Source organism: Papio anubis, chromosome 4, assembly GCF_008728515.1.
Source record: "Papio anubis isolate 15944 chromosome 4, Panubis1.0, whole genome shotgun sequence".
In the NCBI taxonomy this organism is placed as follows: domain Eukaryota; kingdom Metazoa; phylum Chordata; class Mammalia; order Primates; family Cercopithecidae; genus Papio; species Papio anubis.
Genome location: NC_044979.1, coordinates 110041475 through 110053669, shown reverse-complemented (window position 1 = coordinate 110053669; position 12195 = coordinate 110041475). Strand labels below are relative to the sequence as shown.

General features: G+C 38.4%; 1 protein-coding gene and 1 long non-coding RNA gene across 8 annotated transcripts in view; one reads left to right on the top strand and one right to left on the bottom strand.

The window, feature by feature from the left end:
- Positions 1–12195, bottom strand: part of SUGCT (succinyl-CoA:glutarate-CoA transferase) — a 754504-nt gene that overhangs the window by 559899 nt on the left and 182410 nt on the right. The gene's annotated exons all lie outside the window — the stretch shown is intronic.
- LOC103882878 overlaps positions 9318–12195 on the top strand; it is a 12489-nt gene continuing 9611 nt past the window's right edge. The window contains exon 1 of the long non-coding RNA XR_644833.4: positions 9318–9683. This is a non-coding gene — a long non-coding RNA (uncharacterized LOC103882878). The remainder of the gene's footprint in view (positions 9684–12195) is intronic.

Sequence of the window (12195 nt, the reverse complement as noted above, 5' to 3'; positions counted from 1 at the left end):
GAATAATACATCAAACATATTTCTTACCATGAACCACTGACCCAGTCAATCACATGACTCAAAGAGCAGTTATGAACAACTAAACAAAATGTGATGAGTAAGTGGAAATGTAGAAAAACAACATTTAATGACAGGGTGTGCTTATTTATTCCTGTGATAGCAAGTCTTCAGTTTCAAGTGTCTTCTTCAAATACTCTTTTACATTTTAGATAACAGATATAAAATATAATATATAAATATATTATATAAATATAAAATATTACATTATTCTACAACTCTAGTTTTGAAAGTTCTAAAAATGACATGAAACTTACTTGTGTTTATTACCTTCTTCATGCATTTAACAGTTATTTAATAAATAATTATTATATGCAAGGCAATCTGTTAAGTGTAGTGGGAGATCCCAAAATCAATCAAACAATTTCATCTCTCAGAAAGGTTAATTTGTTATTTATAATTCAGAATAGAAATGATCAATGCTACAAGAGACGTTTTTAAAAAATTAAGAAGGGATAAAAAGTGGCATTCAAGCTAACATTTTTTGATAAAGAGAATTTAGTCAGGCAAAAACAAGGGAAAGGGCCTTCCCAGTAAGAAAATATCGTGGTCACAGTCACATGTTTGGAAAAGTATTGAGAATAAAAACTGAGACAAGCCATTAAATTTAATGACCAGGAGATCACAGATGATTCTTAAAATGCAGTGTCAACAAAGCAGCAAGGACAAAATCCAGATTAACAGGGGCAAAGGAATGAATGAAAACAATATGAGAGCCACGGGGGTATCTCAGAGGCTCATGTAAAAAGGAGAGGAGAGATACTGGACCATAGCTTACGTTGGTGAGCAGAAAAAATAAAGGTTTTATTTCTGAGGATGTAAAAAAATAAAATAAAATAACTGACCAGGCACAGTGGCTCATGCCTATAATCCCATCATTTTGGGAGGCCAAGGCAGGAGGACCGTTTGAGCTCAGGAGTTCAAGATCAGTCAGGGCAATATAGTAAGACCTCTTCTCCGCTAAGGAAAAAAAAAAAAAAAAATTTAACTGGACGTGGTGGTGTGCACCTGGAGAAGCAGCTACTTAGGAGATTGAGAAGGGAGGACTGTTTGAGGCCAGAATATTGAGGCTGCAAAGAACTATGATCATGCCACTGCACTCCAGCCTAGGACACAGAGCAAGACTCTGTCTCAAAAAAATAAAAATAAAAAAATAACTGGAGTTCATCTATATATACAAGAGAAAAGAATAATTGAAGATGTGTAGTTCTAAGCATGATGGAGACAATGAGAAAAAAAGTAGGTTTATGGTTTGAAATGTCATCTCTCAGTCAGCTCTTCCCTCATTCACTCAGATGGGTCATTTTGTCTTCTGAATCTCTCTGTCTGCTAGAATGCAAGCTTCAGGAAGCAAAGGATTTGTTTCCTGCTCTCTCTCCACAACAGGAACACTCCCAAAACACACTGTAGGCAATCAGTAACTATTAGTTAAACTCAAAAATAAATGAATGAATAACATCCCTTTCCTCTCATTTGAAGAATTTAAAGAAGAAATGCTTTAAGAGAAAAGGAGGAAAGTTAGGTACAATTCCCAAAGAAAGCTACAATAGTAGAAAAGCATCTCCACAGAATTAGAAGGTCAGGCTGAAATTTGCCTCGTTTAGTGGCTCTGCCCACTGAAGTGACAAAGCCTAAGTCCACTTGTTCCTTCCCCACATACCAGATGGATAAACATAGAGGCTGGGTTAGGAAACAATGTCAGGCACTGAGGCCCCATATTCAGGGTGAAGAAAGGAGGAAAGGTGGCTTAGGGAACAATGAGGGAATCTTCAAGGAGCAAGACCCGTGGGGCTAAAATTGAGTGCATGGTGATGCTAAAGACCCATGGATGGGTAGAGAAAAGAAATAGCAAACCTTCCCTGAAGTCAGAATTGGCTTGGGGTTTTAATCATAATTATAAAGGGATGCTGGATTTTGTCAAATGCTTTTTCTGTGCCTATTGAGGCAATCATGTGATTTTTGTTTTTAATTCTGTTTATGTGGTGTACTACTCAGCCATAAAAAAGAATGAAATAATGGTATTAACAGCAACCTGGATGACGATGATGATGATGATGATGATGATGATTGTTATTATTATTATTCTAAGTGAAGTAACTCAGGAATGGAAAACCAAATATCCTATGTTCTCACTCATATGTGGGAGTTAAGCTATGAGGATGCAAAGACATAAGAATGATACTTTGGACTTTGGGGACTCGCAGGAAAGGATGGGGGGATAATGAGGGATAAAATATTACATGTTGGTACAGTGTACACTGCTCAGGTGATGGGTGGACCAAAATCTCAGAAATCACTACTGAAGAACTTATTCATATAACCAAACACATCTGTTCCCCCAACCTATTGAAATAAAAAAATAAAAAATTTAAATATGAAAAATTTAAAATTTAAATTTAAAAAAAGAATTGGCCTAGGAATAGGGAGTGGGGTGAGTCTGTTGTAACTGGGGTGACCAATGGGTTCCATGAGATAGCACTAAGCACGTCAAAAGCAAACAAGTTGAATAAAGGCTACTTCCCTCTAACTTCTGTAGATTTATTTCATTGTTTCATGCAGCCCAAGTGGCTGTTTCTTCCACAGGAGTGATTCATTCTGGGAAGGGCTTCACATGCTTTGTTTAGTTATTCTAGTACCTTCTCCAATTCTCTATTTGTCACATTTTCCTCCAGTTCTGACTACCATTGCCTTTATGTCCTGGTGCTCTTTTGTTACTGTTTCTTCAACATCATTCTTTTTTTTTTTGAGTCCCACTCCATTGCCCAGGCTGGAGTGCAATGGCACAATCTCAATTTACTGCAACCTCCACCTCCCATGTTCAAACTCCTGACCTCAAGTGATCCACCAGTGTCAGCCTCCCAAAGTGCTAAGATTACAGGCATGAGCCGCCTGTAATACCATTCAATAATGTATTATCCCCTTCAAAACGGGGAGAAAGGTGGCACAAAACTATGGAAGTATGGAATATAGTGCATGTAGGCATTCCTTAGACTGTTTCCCCTTCTCACAGGTAATAAGCTAACTTGCACAGGTCTTTGTAAGGTATGGATAGTACGAAAGAGAAGAAATGGGCCAGGCACGGTGGCTCACACCTGTAATCCCAGCTATTCAGGAGGCTGAGGCAGGAGGATCCCTTGAACCTGGGAGGCGAAGGCTGCAGTGAGTTTAGATGGCACCACTGCACTCCAGCCTGGGCAACAGAGCAAGACTCCGTTTCAAAAAAAAAAAAAGAAAAAGAAGAAGAAATGGCAAATCTGAGAGACATTTAAAGGATGGAATCACAAGTCCTGGGAGCAGACTATAAGGAATAAACAAGAAGTCACAAAGAGGGTTCCAATGTTTTTAGCCCAGAACTTATAAGAAATGTGAATTTACTTTATAGAAATGGCTTTTTTGGGCGGGCAAGGTGGCTCACGCCTGCAATCCTAGCACTTTGGGAGGCTGAGGCGGGCAGATCACCTGAGGTCAGGAGTCCAAGACCAGCCTGGTCAACATGGTGAAACCCCATCTCTACTAAAAACACAAAAATTAGTTGGGCAAGGTGGCAGGCGCCTGTAATCCCAGCTACTCGGGAGGCTGAGGCAGGAGAATATGGTGGAAGTTGCAAGGAGGCGGAGGTTGCAGTGAGCTGAGATTGCACCACTGTACTCCAGCCTGGGTGACAGGGCAAGACTCCATCTCAAAAAAAAGAAAAAGAAAAAAAATGGCTTTCTTGGTGAAGAAATATGCTAGGTTAGAGTGGGATTGTTTGTTTAGGGAAGGGGTATTTATTTAAAGGTGTCGATGGAATGTCCAGCTGGAGACGCCCATGAGTAGTTGCCATCCAGCCACTGGAGCCCTGAATAATGATGAGAGATAGTCATGAATACTTAGTGGCCATCTACACTGAGGTCTGGGGGAGGCAGGATTCTAAGATGGCCACTAAGAGTCCCATCCTCTGGCATATACATCCTGTACAATGCAATGTCACTCCCATAATTAGGTCTGTAATCAGTTAATAACGAATTCATCAAAAAAGAGATTATCTTGACTGGGCCTGGTCTAACCTTTAAAAGAAGGTGAAGCTCAGAGAGTCATGCTCCTGGTGGCCTCGAAAACCACAACCTCCATGAGCTCTAGAGCCACAGGAACTGTATTCTGCCAACAATCTAAATGAGTTTGGAAAAGACCTCTGAGGTCCTGCTGAGAAATTCAGTCCAGCAGATACCTGGATGGCAGCCTTTTAAGACCTGAGCAGAGACTCCATCTAAGCCATTACCAGACAACAGACACATAGAAACTATAAGATCATAGTTTGTGTTGTTGGAAGGCACCTTTCATATTGCATTTCTGATCATCTGTTATGCAGCAATAGAAAACTAACACAAGGGTGAAGCCACTGAAGTGGATGACTAGCCTGGATAATTGGAGGGAAAGCACAGGACAAGGGCAGACCACTGGAGTCAACCAAGGAGGGGACAAAAAAACAGGTGAGAAGAATAACAGGTGGTGTGGTGTCTAAAGGCCAAAGGAGGAAAGTGTTAGAAGGAAGAGTGTTGAATGTATATCAAAGGTATTATCAGTAGCAGGATGGGAGTATACAATCTAATGCAAAGCATTAAGAAAATAATTAGTGGGTAGGAAGCATAAACCTCAAATACTAATAACATATGAAGTTTGGCACTGAAAGAGGAAAGAAATAGAACAACAGTGGGAATGTACAGCCACATCACCAAAAATGGAATCAAGTAAAGGTTATTCATGATGTTACCCTTTCCAGGGCTACCCAGACTTTAATAAAAAATTAATAAAGGTTCAAAAGCTTTCCCTACAGCTAAAGGAATGAAGCTCTCTTGGTGGAATTTCAGGCATTTTCTTAGAACTATTAAGTAACAGAGCTACCCCACATATGACAAGCTCATGAACCAAGCCCCAGCATGAAAACAAAACAAATTAACTTAGACACTCTCCCTACATCTGATCATTCTGATTAACCAAAATCCAAGAATGTAATGGTGAATCTGATAATTACTTGTATGATCCACTGCACAGCTGGCACAGTCCTTCTCTGGCCATGTCGTACTGCACTGCTCTCTTGAGCTTCTGTGGAATGGTTCCCAAAATAACAGGGGAGACTCACTAGACTACACAGCACATGACAAAGTTCTTTAGTGATGATTCTTCTTAAAGTGATCTATCTCATGGGAGTTCCAGGGAAAGGTGCAAAGCCAAGCACGGAATAGGACAAGAAATGCAGGATTTCAGTGACCAAATGATCCAGCAGGTAAAATACATGTTATGTGTTTACACTTCAAGCAAAAATTCATGCAAAGAATACAGGTACATAATGCCAAGGATTGCTGTATTAATTAAACAAACCCAGTGATTTAAAAAACAACCTGAAGAATAGCAAGTGAGAGAAAACACATTTTATATTCTCATATATTAATGCTGTTTTATTTGAAAGTTTTAAAAATCTCGTATGCACATTTCATTGGTTTCATTCAGCAAATACTTGTTACTTCATTCAGGCACCATGCTAGGTGCTGAGAAAGAATGGTGAAAAGAAATGAATTTTCTGTCCTCGTGGAAAAACAGTCTAGTGTAAAAGACACACACTAAACACTATAAAACCCAGTGACTTAGAGGGATGATGTGCTAAGATTATAATAATAATACCCAGTGACATGAGGAGTTGAGAGACACAGTCTGATTGACAACAGGCCTAGAAGACTTACTTCAAACATGAGTTTGCATGACAATTGTGTTATTTTCACACCTCCTTGCCCCCTCCCCAAACTCATATAAAATGCTTTTGTTAAATATAACTGCCATTTTATGGCCATCATTTCACAGGAACAGGAACACTGAGAATATCCTACGACACACAAGTAACACCTGGATAATCGTTCCTCTGTTCTTACTAATGCATCTCACCAGAGAATAAAATCAAGGAAACTGATTTCAGAAATTCACTAACTTACATCACAGTCAGAACTCCTCATCAACAGACCACATGGCACAAAACTGGATGGCTTTTAAGATCTAAGCTGCAAGCTGTAGACATGTTTGGACTTTTCAACATCACCCCTAAGAGACCTCAAAGGTACACTAACACAATCAGCCTTTGATGACATAGTATATCATATATCCATATACTCATATGTCCCTAATTCAGCAGATTTGCATATGATCTGCATTCTAACATACCCACAACTATGTTTTATATGTGAGAAGACTGTAATATGATAAAACCTTTAAGGAGCCACTGCTTTGTTGTGTCAATTCTTATATTCATCCAACAACGATCGTTATCTTAGCCATATCCTCCATTCACCCTTTAACCACAATTGAAGGGCTAGACAGTTCTGAAGAGGGCAGAATTTTTAAATCTTTTTTACAACCTCAGCAGTCTAGTGAAAAGGAATTTGGACCCTGATTCAACAGGCCTGAGACCCAGTCTCAGCTCAGCCCTCATTATACTCCCTTGGACAGCAAAGTCCTGTACCCTGAGTCAAGTTTACAAAATAGCACTAACCTCCTCACAGGCTTGTCTGTATGACTTCAGGGTAACATTGTAAAAAGTGCTTCAAAAATACTCAAAAGTAAGAAGAATTGCAAAACATAATTTTAAAAAATATCACCCAAGGGAATACACACAAACAGCTTACTTAGGGTTTTGCTATATGACAATTTTGTAATTTCAATAAATTAGACTGATATTTTCCATCTTTTGCTAATACAAATAATGAATCTAGGAAAAACAACTCCCCCAGATGGCAAGCCAGGTTTAGTCAGTTTTAGAAATTCCAAGTATACTGGCTGTTCTAATTAATCAAAGAATAATTTCTGAATTGCTAATTTTTACCTTATACCAATATTAAACATACATTAGAACACCGTTGATAGCAGTACATTTTCATGTGTAAAAAAATAAAAATAAAAAAATTGTTGATTCAAAAAAATACCAGTGGAACCACTGATTAGACATCTGCAGTTTGACTATAAAATAGCAAAATTGATTTCTAATAAGATTTCCAAAAGTATTATCCATTTACTGTCAGAGATTATAAATTGGCAACTGATAAGCATGATTTAGTTCATTAATTTTTTTTTTTTTTTTTTTGGCCTACATAGTATTTTAAAACCCAAGAGATTTTATATAAGAAAATTAGTTTTCTTCAAAAATTGCAAACCTGGCTACACTGGGGCTAGCAGTGTGCTGGAGCTAGCTTGTACTTGCTCATTGAGCCAATTATTAGTATTCCTTCTAAACATGTTCAGTGACAATCATAGTAGAGGCTTGAAATTAGCTATCTGGGAGTGTTTACACCATGAGAATTGGCAAATGCAACATGTGACAGTTTGTTGTTGTTGTTCTTGTTTTAATGAACCAGTTGTTAAACATTTACCAGCACACCACTGCACTGGGATCACAATGTCACATGGTAGCACACGCTGGCGAGAGTAGTGACTCCCTCCTCAGACAGGATGTGGGCTCTTTAGTCCATATCCATCACCATTTCCTATTGTTTTTCATCTGACTCAGTTCACTTATTTTAATTACCCGTCTAGCATAGTTAAGCATTTGACTTTGCAACTCCTGGTTTACGGTCAAAACACACATTCAAAACACACTCTTAGACGATAACATAGGGGAAAAAAAATCAAGTCACTGTGCTTATTTGAAATTTTAAAAAATAAAAGGCTTAAATTGAACACTGTTGGACAAATTGAAATATCATCTTTAGATTCCTTTTTGTTCCTTTTCAAACCATTGTTATTTAAGCACCAAAGAAGACTGTAACATACATTTCTAGTCACAAAGTAAGAAGTCAGCAAAAAAAAAAAAAAAAAGTTTTTAAAGAGAAGATAATTATTTAACCATATATTTTTAAGAAACAAACTATAAAACCTGGAATTTTTTATTTCTAGTGAAAAAGCCATCATTGCTTCTCAAAAGCAGGCTTTCTTCATTTGTTTAAAAACCTTATACAGATATTTGACGGAACTCTTGAAAACCTGGACAAAAAAAAAATTCCTTCACAAGAGAAACCTCTGATTAAATGAGTATTTCAGTAAGAATGTCTGAACATGAAGCCAGACATGATAGTGGTCAGGAAAGTTCCCTTTCAAGTCACATTAAGTGGATTCCTACACAAATGACTGCAGTGTATCCTGTTCTAATACATAGATCTGTGTTTCCCACGACAGTAATGATTGCATGTATCAGTCTCTTCCCCTGGGGCATGAACTTCATAGTCCTACCCACTAAAAGAAAATCATTGTTCAAAAACCACTTCCAAGGTCCTAAGAACAAATACAGAGGACAAAATTGAGGAAAGAACAAAGACCAATGGAAGTTCCTAAAACAGTTCCCATCAATGGGTTTTGTATTTCTTGACACTCTCCTAACAATAATCACTTCCACCATTAAAACTATGCAATATGAGCAACTACGAGAAGTCTCTATTCCAATGCACTACTTTAAAAAATCTATCTTCCTTCCTTTCCCCTCACTAACCTCACTTTCAGCCTCAGGCCTACTTTAGCAAGGTGACTGATCTTTTTTTTTTTAATCAAGATAATCAAAAATAACAAGTATCTGGAATTCTATCCTAGTCCCCAAATTATAAGGTCAACATTACTTAGCCATGCATGGCTTATAGCTAAGAAAAAAAGAAAGTTAAAACACAAAGGAGGCAAGGAAGAGAGGGAGGATGGGAAGGGAAGGAAGGGAAAGGAAAGGAAGAACATGAACATGTTTTGAGGTTACATGAGGCAAAAGGATAGGTTTAAAACAGAAGAGGAGGAGGGAAAACAATGTGTCTTCTTACGGTGTTGTTAATAAATTTTAGCAAAAGGGACAAAAAGTCAAATACCATTGTTATGAATCACCTTGAAAAAAATTTTGTCTCTGAGTTTTGACATCCTTCATGTATGTAGGACATGCTTGAGAGTACATTGGAAAGTTCAGGAAATGATGCAGTTTAGAGTCAAGAGGAGTTTGTTGATAGAACCAAAAACAAAACAAGACACAAAAAAAGAGAATAACAGTTTTACCTGTAGTGAGTAATATGTGCTGGCTATACTAATTCATGTTGAGCTTTGTTTCACTGTACGGATTTTCACCAATTTAATGCTAAAGGTCTAGACCTCAGTTACCTCAAGATCTCTTTTAGTGAAAGAGGTCAATGTGCACTGGAGTACTTTTCCTCAAAATGATCAGATTTGCATCACAGCTGACTACCAAAGAGGTCATTCCTGAATGTTCAAGTTATCTCACTTCTCTGCCTAGTCTAAGAACCAGCCAGAATCCAGAAGCTTCACGTGGATGTTTACAATAAGAAATATGCCATCAGCATGTTTCATTTAATTTTGGTTGAAGTATTTTAACATGCACATTACCCTAATTGAAATTTAAAAAAAAAAAAAAAAAAAGCAGTAGCAAAGTAAGACTCTTACTTCGTAATGGAAGACATCATAATTGCAAGACTATCAAAAAGTAAACGCTTTAGGTAAAAATCAGTCTTTGCTGTAACCAATGGGCTCCTAGGGCAGGACGTGCATAGCTAAGGAAAGTAGTAATAAGGTGAAAATGGACAGAAGAGGGATTGAAGGAAAGAGAACAAAAAGGAGAAACTAAGGTATTGGTAATAATAATATAGTCATAAAGCTAACACTTATTTAGTGCTTACTATGTAATGGGCACTGCCATAAGCACTTAACAAAAATTAATTCATTTTAATCCTCAGCAATCCTTGGAGGCAAACACTATTATAATTCCCATTTAGTGAATGAGGAAACTAAAGCATAGAGCATTTCATGAACTGCTTGAGGGTCACAGCTATTTAGTAGTATATTGAGGATTTAAATCAATGTAGTTTGGCTCCAGAGTCCATGCTCCTAACCACTACACTAGAGGCCTATATAGGATGGTTACCAAATGGAAAGTGGGTTCAACAATAAGCTTGAAATCAACTACACACACACAAACACACACACACGAGAGAGAGACTGAGGGTTTCCTAACCACTAGCCTAGAGGCCTATACAGGAAGGTTACCAAATGGAGAGAGAAGTTAATTCAACAATAAGCTTAAAATTAATTACACACACACACACACACACACACACACACACACGGGTCACTCTGTCTCTCTCCCTTCCCCTTCTCTCTGAGATTTAAAATTTGCATTGCATTGAAATTAAAATATTCTCCTACTAATAAGTACAACATAAAATGTAAAATGTACTTGGCAACAAGTAACGTGCCTAATGCAAACGATGAAAGAATACAAAGGCGGTAGCGGTGGCTCAAGCCTGTAATCCAGCACTGGGGAGGCCGAGGCAGGTAGGATCTGAGTCAGAGAGAATCGAGACCATCCTGGCTAACCCGGTGAAACCCTGTCTCTACTAAAAAATACAAAAAACTAGCCCGAGGCGAGGTGGCTGCCTGTAGTCCCAGCTACTCGGGAGGCTGAAGAGGCAGGAGAATAAGCGTAAACCCGGGAGGCAGAGCTACAGTGAGCTGAGATCCGGCCACTGCACTCCAGCCTAGGCGACAGAAGCGAGACTCCGTCTCAAGAATACAAAAAACTTCTCCGAAAGCATGATACATAACACTTTAACCACGGAAGAGATCCCATTCGTAGGGCAGCCCAAGAACACACAGTGCCATCCAGCGATAAAGTAGGTGAAGCACGCATGTATCCTCTTCTGCAAGGGAACCGAATATCAAACCTTAGTCTTTTCAATAAGCAATTCAGAATTTTCACATAAAAAAATGGAAACTAGCATAAGTAATAACGTATCTTTTATTTTTCTATGACTTGTGCCAAATTACCTTACATTTAAATTCTCCACTATTTCTTAATTAAGTGTATAAATTCAGACAAGACCAACCCAAACTATTAACTTGAGAGTTCAGAGGAGTCGCGGATAATTTAATAGAGTACTTCATTTTCCTCAAGAAATCATTCAAACTATTAACAGCATCTCAGTCACCCAACAAGGATATATTATCATCATATAGGGTACTTTGATCCTACCTAACATGACTTTTCAGTTAGTGTATTTTGCAGAGTTCAAAAGCAGTCAGTGATTAAGGCTGCAAGCACCTGCCCTATACATGGCAAAGTAAATCATGCCTAGTTCTGCCTTCAGCAGCACCCACACTACAGAACCTCCAAAAAGAAACGGATGCAGCAATTAAGCATATGGTAAAGGAGAGACAAGGAGAGATACGGAGAGGAACTGGGCAAGCATCAAACAATGTAAAATTTATCTATGCACCTAAATAGGCAATTATTTTTACAAAATTCTCATACAGACAAGGTTTACATAATGACGTAACTAAATTCTAAAGTTTAGTTTTCATCCGAAGCCACAACGTTATGGCTGATTTTACTACTAAGAGAAAATATTTATTTATGTCCCTGGAAGAAATTTAAGAAACATTCATTAGTGAATTTTTTTCTTTAATTTACTTATTTGTTTATTTTTGGAGACAGAGTCTTGCTTTATCACCCAGGCTGCAGTGCAGTGGCACAATCTCAGTTCATTGCAAACTCCATCTCCCCGGTTCAAGTGATTTGCCTCCCACAGCTTCCCCAGTAGCTGGGATTACAGGCGTGTGCCACCATGCTCAGCTAATTTTTGTATTTTTAGTAGAGATAGGGTTTCACCATGCTGGCCACGCTGGTCTCGAACTCCTGACCTCAGGTGATCCACCCGCCCTGACCTCCCGAAGTCTTGGGATTACAGGCATGAGCCACCACACCCAGCCCGTGAGTTCCTTAAATATAATTTCTTTTCTAAAACACTTACCAAACTTTTTTTTTATTATTATGGTACTTTAAGTTCTAGGGTACATGTGCACAAAGTGCAGGTTTGTTACATATGTATACTTCTGCCATGTTGGTGTACTGCACCCATCAACCCGTCATTCACATTAGGTATATTTCCTAATGCTATCCCTCCCCACCCCCAACAATAGGACCCAGTGTGTGATGTTCCCCTTCCTGTGTCCAAGTGATCTCATTGTTCAATTCCTACCTATGAGTGAGAACATGTGGTATTTGGTTTTCTGTTCTTGCAACAGTTTGCTGAGAATGATGGTTTCCAGCTGCATCCATGTCCCTACAAAGGACACAAACTC